Here is a 7,795-nt window from a genome sequence, read left to right on the forward strand (position 1 = left end):
AAAATACTGTTATATTACCAAGCATTAATATATAGTGGTGTATATTTTTATTATCCTAATGTGCATATAATTGTCAATAACCTATTTTTCTTTCTTTTCCATCCTCATTTGCTCTTTTCTTTTTCTTCTCTTTTTAGAAATGAAATTCTTCTAATAAAATATTATTAATAATAAAAAAATTAACATTCACATTCAAATAAAAGTCATAATCATAAACATATATGATTCTCTGAATCTTTGAACTTCCGTGAGCTGAGATTCCATGGATTCCATTCAACTGCATCATATAATGTTCTCCATTTTCTCCTAAAATTCCATTCTTACCATAGTTCTTGTTACATTACAAGTGTTGTTACAATGCTGCCAATGTTTTTAATTGTGTACAGTGTTCTCCAAGGGAACTTTCAAATTTTCCCCATTCCTTATTAAAGTTATTCTTCTTGGTTTCTAATCTTTCCGGTCATTTCGGCGTAGTCCATCATTTTTATCAACCATTCCTCTCTGGTAAGGACTTTATCTTTTTTCCTTCTCAAAGCCAAAAGTATCGGCGCTGCTGTCGTCGCATACATAGTCGTTTCTGCTCTTTTGGTATTTCTGCACCTTCAATTCCTAGTAAAAACGCTTCTGGGTTTTTCCACAAAGGTTATTTTAAATATTTTTTTCAACTCATTATATATCATTTCCCAAAATGCTTTTGTTATCTTGAAGGTCACCATGTATGTTGAGGTGGAATACAAAAAAGGGAGGTATGAGGAGGTCCGGGAAATAAGTTAAAGGAAAATAAGTAACAGAAAATATGTGTGTTTTTAACTGTTTTTATTTTGTATTTTTCTTTTTTCTTTTTCATTTTTACTGTATTATTCTAAAAAAACTTAATAAACATTTCATTAAAAAAAAGAAGGTCACCATGTATGGTGGAGGGTGCCTTCTTTATCTTTACATATCCAACAAATATTTGTAGCAGTTCTATACATTTTTGCTAATTTAGTAGGTGTTAGATACCAACGATACATCATTCTCACAAACTTTTCCATGTACAGCATGATGTGAATTTGAAATCTTCCCTCCATAACTTTTCCCAAGATGAGAATGGTATATTATGCCCAATATCTCTTGTCTATTGTATCATCACTGATTTAATTTATTCATCTTTAGCATACCATTCTAGCAACAGTTTATACATTTTGGAAAGTAACTTCACATTCATTTTTATTACTGATATCCTTCCCCACTTAAATGCATTGTAAACTTCATACAGGGAAGTTCCTTTGGCGAAAAATGGGACTCCACTGCGCCATCTGGTGTCATAGTGTTATAATGCATAGAAAGAGCTTTATCTTTACAAATGTAGCCTAGTCCCAGGAGAAAACTATTACAGTACTTCCCTTAATCTGGACACTATATATCTGCTAATGCAGCCTAGAACAGCATTAGCTTTTTTGTAATTGCTGACTCATATTAAGCTTGTTGTCCACAGAAGACCTCAAGCGAAGGAGACAGTGTTGTTGCAGAGAGTTTCAGAAAAGCAAACTCTTTTACACCTTTATATTTTTTTTCCAGCCCCAAAATTGTGAAACAGGAGACATGACAATGTCTTGCCAGCTTTCTGTACATGATAACGTGTTCAGGAGGAAGTTGCTTTGCAAATGTGCTTTGCAAACTGCAAGCAGCAAGTTTCATTCAGCCCACGGCAAATTCATTTGCTCCATATCTCCACCGTTCCCTGGTCAAGAACCCAAGGAGTTTTCTTGGAACACCCCCAACCTTGAAATTTCTATCCCAGAGATTGAACAGGTAGTAATCACCAGTGATATGAGCTGAAAGAATAGCATTCTGATAAAAATTAAATGATCCACTTTTGCTGAAACACTTAACCAGATTGTGGACTCTTGTTCATTGAAGGCTTTCAGCAGAGATTGTTTGAAGAAGAAATGGGAATTTGCCTTCAACTATTATACTACTACCATTATACTACTACTACTACGCTTTGGTTGGCATTCCCTGCGTTACAGAGGGATGGCTTGGGCGACACTCGGTGTCTCTTTCTGCTCTGCAGTTTTGTTTTGTTTTATTGTAGGATAACAAGCAGAAGAAAGAAATTTGTCTGGATAAAAATCCAGTGTAAAAACAGTTGTGTGAGGTTTTTTGGAAGCATCAAAGTGGTGGAGGGAGTAGGTTTCTGAGCCCAGAAACTTGTTTAGAAAAGCTTATGAGATGCCCTAAGCAAGCAGTCAGAACACCCCGTCCCCGGGAGACATTTTAACTGTAACTGTGTGTGTGCAAACAGAAGGGGAAACGACAGGCCACCAGAGTTCCGGAGTACTGACCCAGAAACTGAATAGCTAGAGGAGGCCAACAACCTACCTCTTGAAAGACTGACTCCTGTGACTAAAGGATTAAAAGAGCAGCAGTTACTGCTCTCCTTGCGAAAAGCACTGAGACTCCACTTAGTGTGCTTTGGCATGCAGTTTTTTTGACTTCCCAGTTTCAAGAGCAGGGAATGTTTGGCTTACTAACAAAAGGCTTATCAAGTGAAGGTGTTGTAAATGAAAATTCACAGGTGTAAAGTGGAAACAAGTCACATATTCAGAATTTTGAATTGGAAAATATCACCAATGAAAGTCCTTGGGGGAGGGGAGTAAACATTTAATGAACTGCAAAAAAAGAGTAAAATTTAATGAACTAAACCTTGAGACTAAGTTGTGCCAGGAAGTTCAACAGACATGGATCAAGGGATAAATCTGCAAAAAATATCCTTTACTGTGCTGAGTTGCTGTTTTCTGGGATTGACTTCAAAATCTTCTTGCCATTCTCTATCACCACCTGCTGGCCGTGACTGAGCCCAAAATCTTTTTTAGCTATTTGTGATTTTAAAAAATGTCTTCCACATATAGTTGAAGATAAATCTTTACTTGTCAGGCTGGCAACAGTTATACAACAAGCATTATTTACATATAAATTCATGAGTACAATATGTTTCTGACATGACAGCTTATACTCTAAATTCACTCTTCCCTCTGGCCCATCCAACTGAATACCTTCGAAATGAGAGACTGATTCTGAGCAGGGCATGAGGAAAGATGCAAAGAGTCTTTGCATGCTTAAAATTCCAGGGTCAATTTCTAGCATTTCTGCTTAAAGGGTTGCAGACCAAGATAGAAATATCTGCCCATCCTTATCCTGGAGAAGAGGAGACTGAGAGGAAATATGAGATCCATCTTCAAATATCTCCAGGGCTGTCACTTGGGAGCAAGCATGATTTCTCCTGCTCTGAAGGACACAACCTGAACCCATTGTGTTCGCTGTGATTTTCCATCTTGGTTGTGGAAAAAATTGTTGTTGTTTAGTCGTTTAGTCGTGTCCGACTCTTCGTGACCCCATGGACCAGAGCACACCAGGCACTCCTGTCTTCCACCGCCTCCTGCAGTTTGGTCAGGCTCATGTTTGTAGCTTCGAGAACACTGTCCAACCATCTCGTCCTCTGTCGTCCCCTTCTCCTTGTGCCCTCCATCTTTCCCAACATCAGGGTCTTTTCCAGGGAGTCTTCTCTTCTCATGAGGTGGCCAAAGTATTGGAGTCTCAACTTCATGATCTATCCTTCCAGTGAGCACTCAGGGCTGATTTCCTTAAGAATGGATAGGTTTGTTCTTCTTGGAGTCCATGCGACTCTCAAGAGTCTCCTCCAGCACCATTATTCAAAAGCATCAATTCTTTGGCGATCAGCCTTCTTTATGGTCCAGCTCTCACTTCCATACATCACTACTGGGAAAACCATAGCTTTAACTATACAGACCTTTGTTGGCAAGGTGAAAAAAATAGCCCTTCCATTTACACTTCTTCTATTCTTTTTCCAAGAAATGTTCCAGAGATTTGATAGCTTTCCTCTCTAAATTCACTCCAAGTTGTGTGCAGACTCCTTTCTCTTCCAACTCTATCTCTTCCAGCTTAGGATGTCTCTTCATCTCTTCATCGGTGGCTTCCTTCCACTCCTCCAACATCACAACACTGCCATTTGGCTGTTTCAGTCCTCTAGTCACCTTTTGTGAAGGACTTCTTCATTACACCATCTGTTGCCTCCAGCTCCAATATTTTATCCTTCTGTTCTGGAAATCCTTCATCCATATTGTTCTCCAAAGTCTCTTTGTCCTCTTTAATTCCACTTTCCATTTCATTCTTGTGTTTTGTTAGCTTTTGGGTGGTTGCTTCCGTACCCATCTCTGCTATTTCTCCTTGTTAAAATGTTACACACACACACACATACACACACACACACACCAATTGCTCAGTGTTCCTCCATCCCTCCATTATTCCTAAAGCCACAATTATCTCAGTTTTCCACCATCTCCATTTACTCAAACTTCTGCCATTGAAGGAAAGGCTAGTGGAAGTCAGGGAAACGTCTGTAGTGTGGAATCCAGAACTTAACAGGTTAAGTTGTTCTGGGTGTGCGTCACATTCTGACGTCAGCTTTAGAAGCTGGGAGGAGTTACCTCTTTCTCTGGGTCTTTGAGAGAGAAAGACGTGCCTGTACTATGGCTGAAAGAAGCCCAGGATTTTGTTGATGAAATGTTCCAATAAAGAACTGTTTAATGGACACAAGTGCTTGCTGTGTTATCTGAAGCTAGGCGACAACTTTTTACCGCTGTGTTTACTCTGCGACGACGTGACTGACGGAGCAGACGTGGCGTAGCTTGTGAGGAAGCGTGCCGGACCGTCGTAAATGGCTAATTGGCGATCGTAAACCAATTAGAAGGTCACGTCTCCAATCAATAAAATTCCACATGTAGCAGGTTCTTGTAGCAGACGAAGTTCTTGTAGCATCACGCGCCAGCTCGAGTCTACTCGAAAGATCTCTGAATGATCTCTGAATCTGCCAACCTGAACAACCAGGCGACCTCAGGGGATGGCAAAGGAAGGTGGGGCAGGCTCAGTAAATGGCCTGTTTGATGTCAATGCCATGCCCGATGGTCCAAGGGAGCCCTCTTGCTGTTGCGCTAGCACTTGTAGTGGCATAGAAAGTGTTCCTCTTGGCATCAGCTGGTGTTCTCAGGGCCACAGGATGATACCTCTCCTCTGCTACAACCAGCTGCCAGCCCTGTGGCTTAAGAGTCTCTGGCGTCTTGAGGGTGGAATCCCCCTCTCGGGCTTCCCTAGGTGCCTTTCAATTGAGTCATCTGCAGAGTAATATATCTTGACCCAGGCTCCATGCCGAGCACTCAACCAGTCTGTCTCAGTCTAGGAGCACCGCTGGCATGCAGGACAGCCGGACCCACAACTGGGAAGACAGAGCAGGCACACAGCACAGTTGGGCCCATAAGCCAAGAGGGCAGAGGCAAGCACAAGCGGAACACTCCTGCAACACAGCTTCACGTCCCTTAGCTCATTTAAAACGCCGAGTCAAAGCCTGAGTCAGAGTCAGTTCGGAAAAAGTTCAGAAGATTAATTAAATTGTTTAGAGTTATGAGTCCTTGAAATAGGCTGGGCAGCGGCTGTTAAGCTGTTCAACTTCGTTAGATCTAATTTAATTTCAAGGGCAGCCCCATGTGGAGTGAATTACAATAATCCAGTCTGGAGGTGACCGTCGTGTGGATCACAGTGGCTAGGTCAGGGCGAGAGAGGTAAGGAGCCAACCGCTTAGCTTGGTGGAGATGAAAAAATGCTGCCTTTGTTATAGCTGCAATCTGTGCCTCCATGGAAAGGGAGGTGTCGAAGATTACACCCAAACTCTTAATGGACGGTGCTGGCACTAATTGTGTCCCCGCAAGAGAGTTATTCTGTTTATAGTATCAACAACTCGATAACTCTAATTAGTCGAGTAGAACAAACCAGCTAAACATCAGCTACCTCTCTGATTGTATGAAACTATTATATTCTTTGTCAGCCTACTATTATAATATTAAACAAACCAATTAATTAAATTAAAAAATAAACCCCAAAACATTCCACAGCTAAACAGAATTACCATATAACGTACATTAAGGGAAGAAAAAACACCTAAATAGCAGGAGAACAAAAATCAAACTTCTAACAGTAAGCAAGCAAAACTTAAATATTATCATGGAACAATGAACTATAAAAAACTAAAACAAATGGCAAAGGAAGGGGGAGGGGGGAAAGGAAAGAAAAGAAAAGAAAAAAGGTTCTTGTAGCAGACGAAGTTCTTGTAGCATCACGCGCCAGCTCAAGTCTACTTGAATGATCTCTGAATGATCTCTGAATCTGCCAACCTGAACAACCAGGCGACCTCAGGGGATGGGCAAAGGAAGGTGGGGCAGGCTCAGTAAATGGCCTGTTTGATGTCAATGCCATGCCCGATGGTCCAAGGGGGCCCTCCTCTTGCTGTTGCGCTAGCACTTGTAGGGGCAGAGAAGGTGTTCCTCTTGGCATCAGCTGGTGTTCTCAGGGCCACAGGATGATACCTCTCCTCTGCTACAACCAGCTGCCAGCCCTGTGGCTTAAGAGTCTCTGGCGTCTTGAGGGTGGAACCCCCTTCTCGGGCTTCCCTAGGTGCCTTTCAATTGAGTCATCTGCAGAGTAATATATCTTGACCCAGGCTCCATGCCGAGCACTCAACCAGTCTGTCTCAGTCCAGGAGCACCGCTGGCATGCAGGACAGCCGGACCCACAACGGGGAAGACAGAGCAGGCACACAGCACAGTTGGGCCCATAAGCCAAGAGGGCAGAGGCAAGCACAAGCGGAACACTACTGCAACACAGCTTCACGTCCCTTAGCTCATTTAAAACGCCGAGTCAAAGCCTGAGTCAGAGTCAGTTCGGAAAAAGTTCAGAAGATTAATTAAATTGTTTAGACAAAATAAAAAAATTCCTTCCAGTAGCACCTTAAAGACCAACTAACTTAGTTCTTGGTATGAGCTTTCGTGTGCATGCACACTTCTTCAGAAGTGTGCATGCACACGAAAGCTCATACCAAGAACTAACTTAGTTGGTCTTTAAGGTGCTACTGGAAGGAATTTTTTTATTTTGTTTTGACTATGGCAGACCAACACTAAATTGTTTAGAGTTAGAGTCCTTGAAATAGGCTGGGCAGTGGCTGTTAAGCTGTTCGACTTCGTTAGATCTAATTTACAGTGCCAACTTCGCAAGTTGTCAGATATAAAACCCCAGGTTGCCAAACTTTTGATAAGAAGAGGGTTAAAAGATTAAAAATTAAAAGGAGTAGGAGCCCCCAATATCTAATTGATGTCTCTTCGTCTCTTCATCTGTGGCTTCCTTCCACTCCTCCAACATCACAACACCGCCATTTGGCTGTTTCAGTTCTCTAGTCACTTTTTGTGAAGGACTTCTACATTACACCATCTGTTGCCTCCAGCTCCACCATTTCATCCTTCTGTTCTGGCAATCCTTCATCCATATTGTTTTCCAAAGTCTCTTTGTCCTCTTTAATTCCACTTTCCATTTCATTCTTCTGTTTTCTTAGCTTTTGGGTGGTTGCTTCCGTACCCATCTCTGCTGTTTCTCCTTGTTAAAATGTTATATATACAAACACACATACACATACAAACACACCAATTGCTCAGTGTTCCTCCATCCCTCCATTATTCCTAAAGCCACAGTTATCTCAGTTTTCCACCATCTCCATTTTACTCAAACTTCTGCCATTGAAGGAAAGGTTAGTGGAAGTCAGGGGAACGTCTATTTCAAACTTCTCCCCCTTCCATTCCTTAACTGTGATAAAGGATGTGAAGCCTTCAAATATTGCATAGTGCCTCCACACAACCTATTTCACTCCTGATACCTTGCGTAGTCCGCGTTCCAGGTTCCGGGTTCAATGTAG

General features: G+C 41.7%; 1 long non-coding RNA gene and 1 pseudogene across 2 annotated transcripts in view; one reads left to right on the forward strand and one right to left on the reverse strand.

Moving 5' to 3' along the window:
* Nucleotides 1-7,795, reverse strand: part of LOC309370626 (cytochrome P450 2D28-like) — a 293,948-nt pseudogene that overhangs the window by 258,222 nt on the left and 27,931 nt on the right. The gene's annotated exons all lie outside the window — the stretch shown is intronic.
* On the forward strand, nucleotides 184-3,835 carry LOC309369972. The gene is made up of 2 exons (XR_014168293.1): nucleotides 184-708; nucleotides 902-3,835. It is a non-coding gene; the product is annotated as an uncharacterized lncRNA (long non-coding RNA).

Source organism: Podarcis melisellensis (genome assembly GCF_964234715.1).
Source record: "Podarcis melisellensis genome assembly, chromosome: 5".
Lineage (NCBI taxonomy): Eukaryota > Metazoa > Chordata > Lepidosauria > Squamata > Lacertidae > Podarcis > Podarcis melisellensis.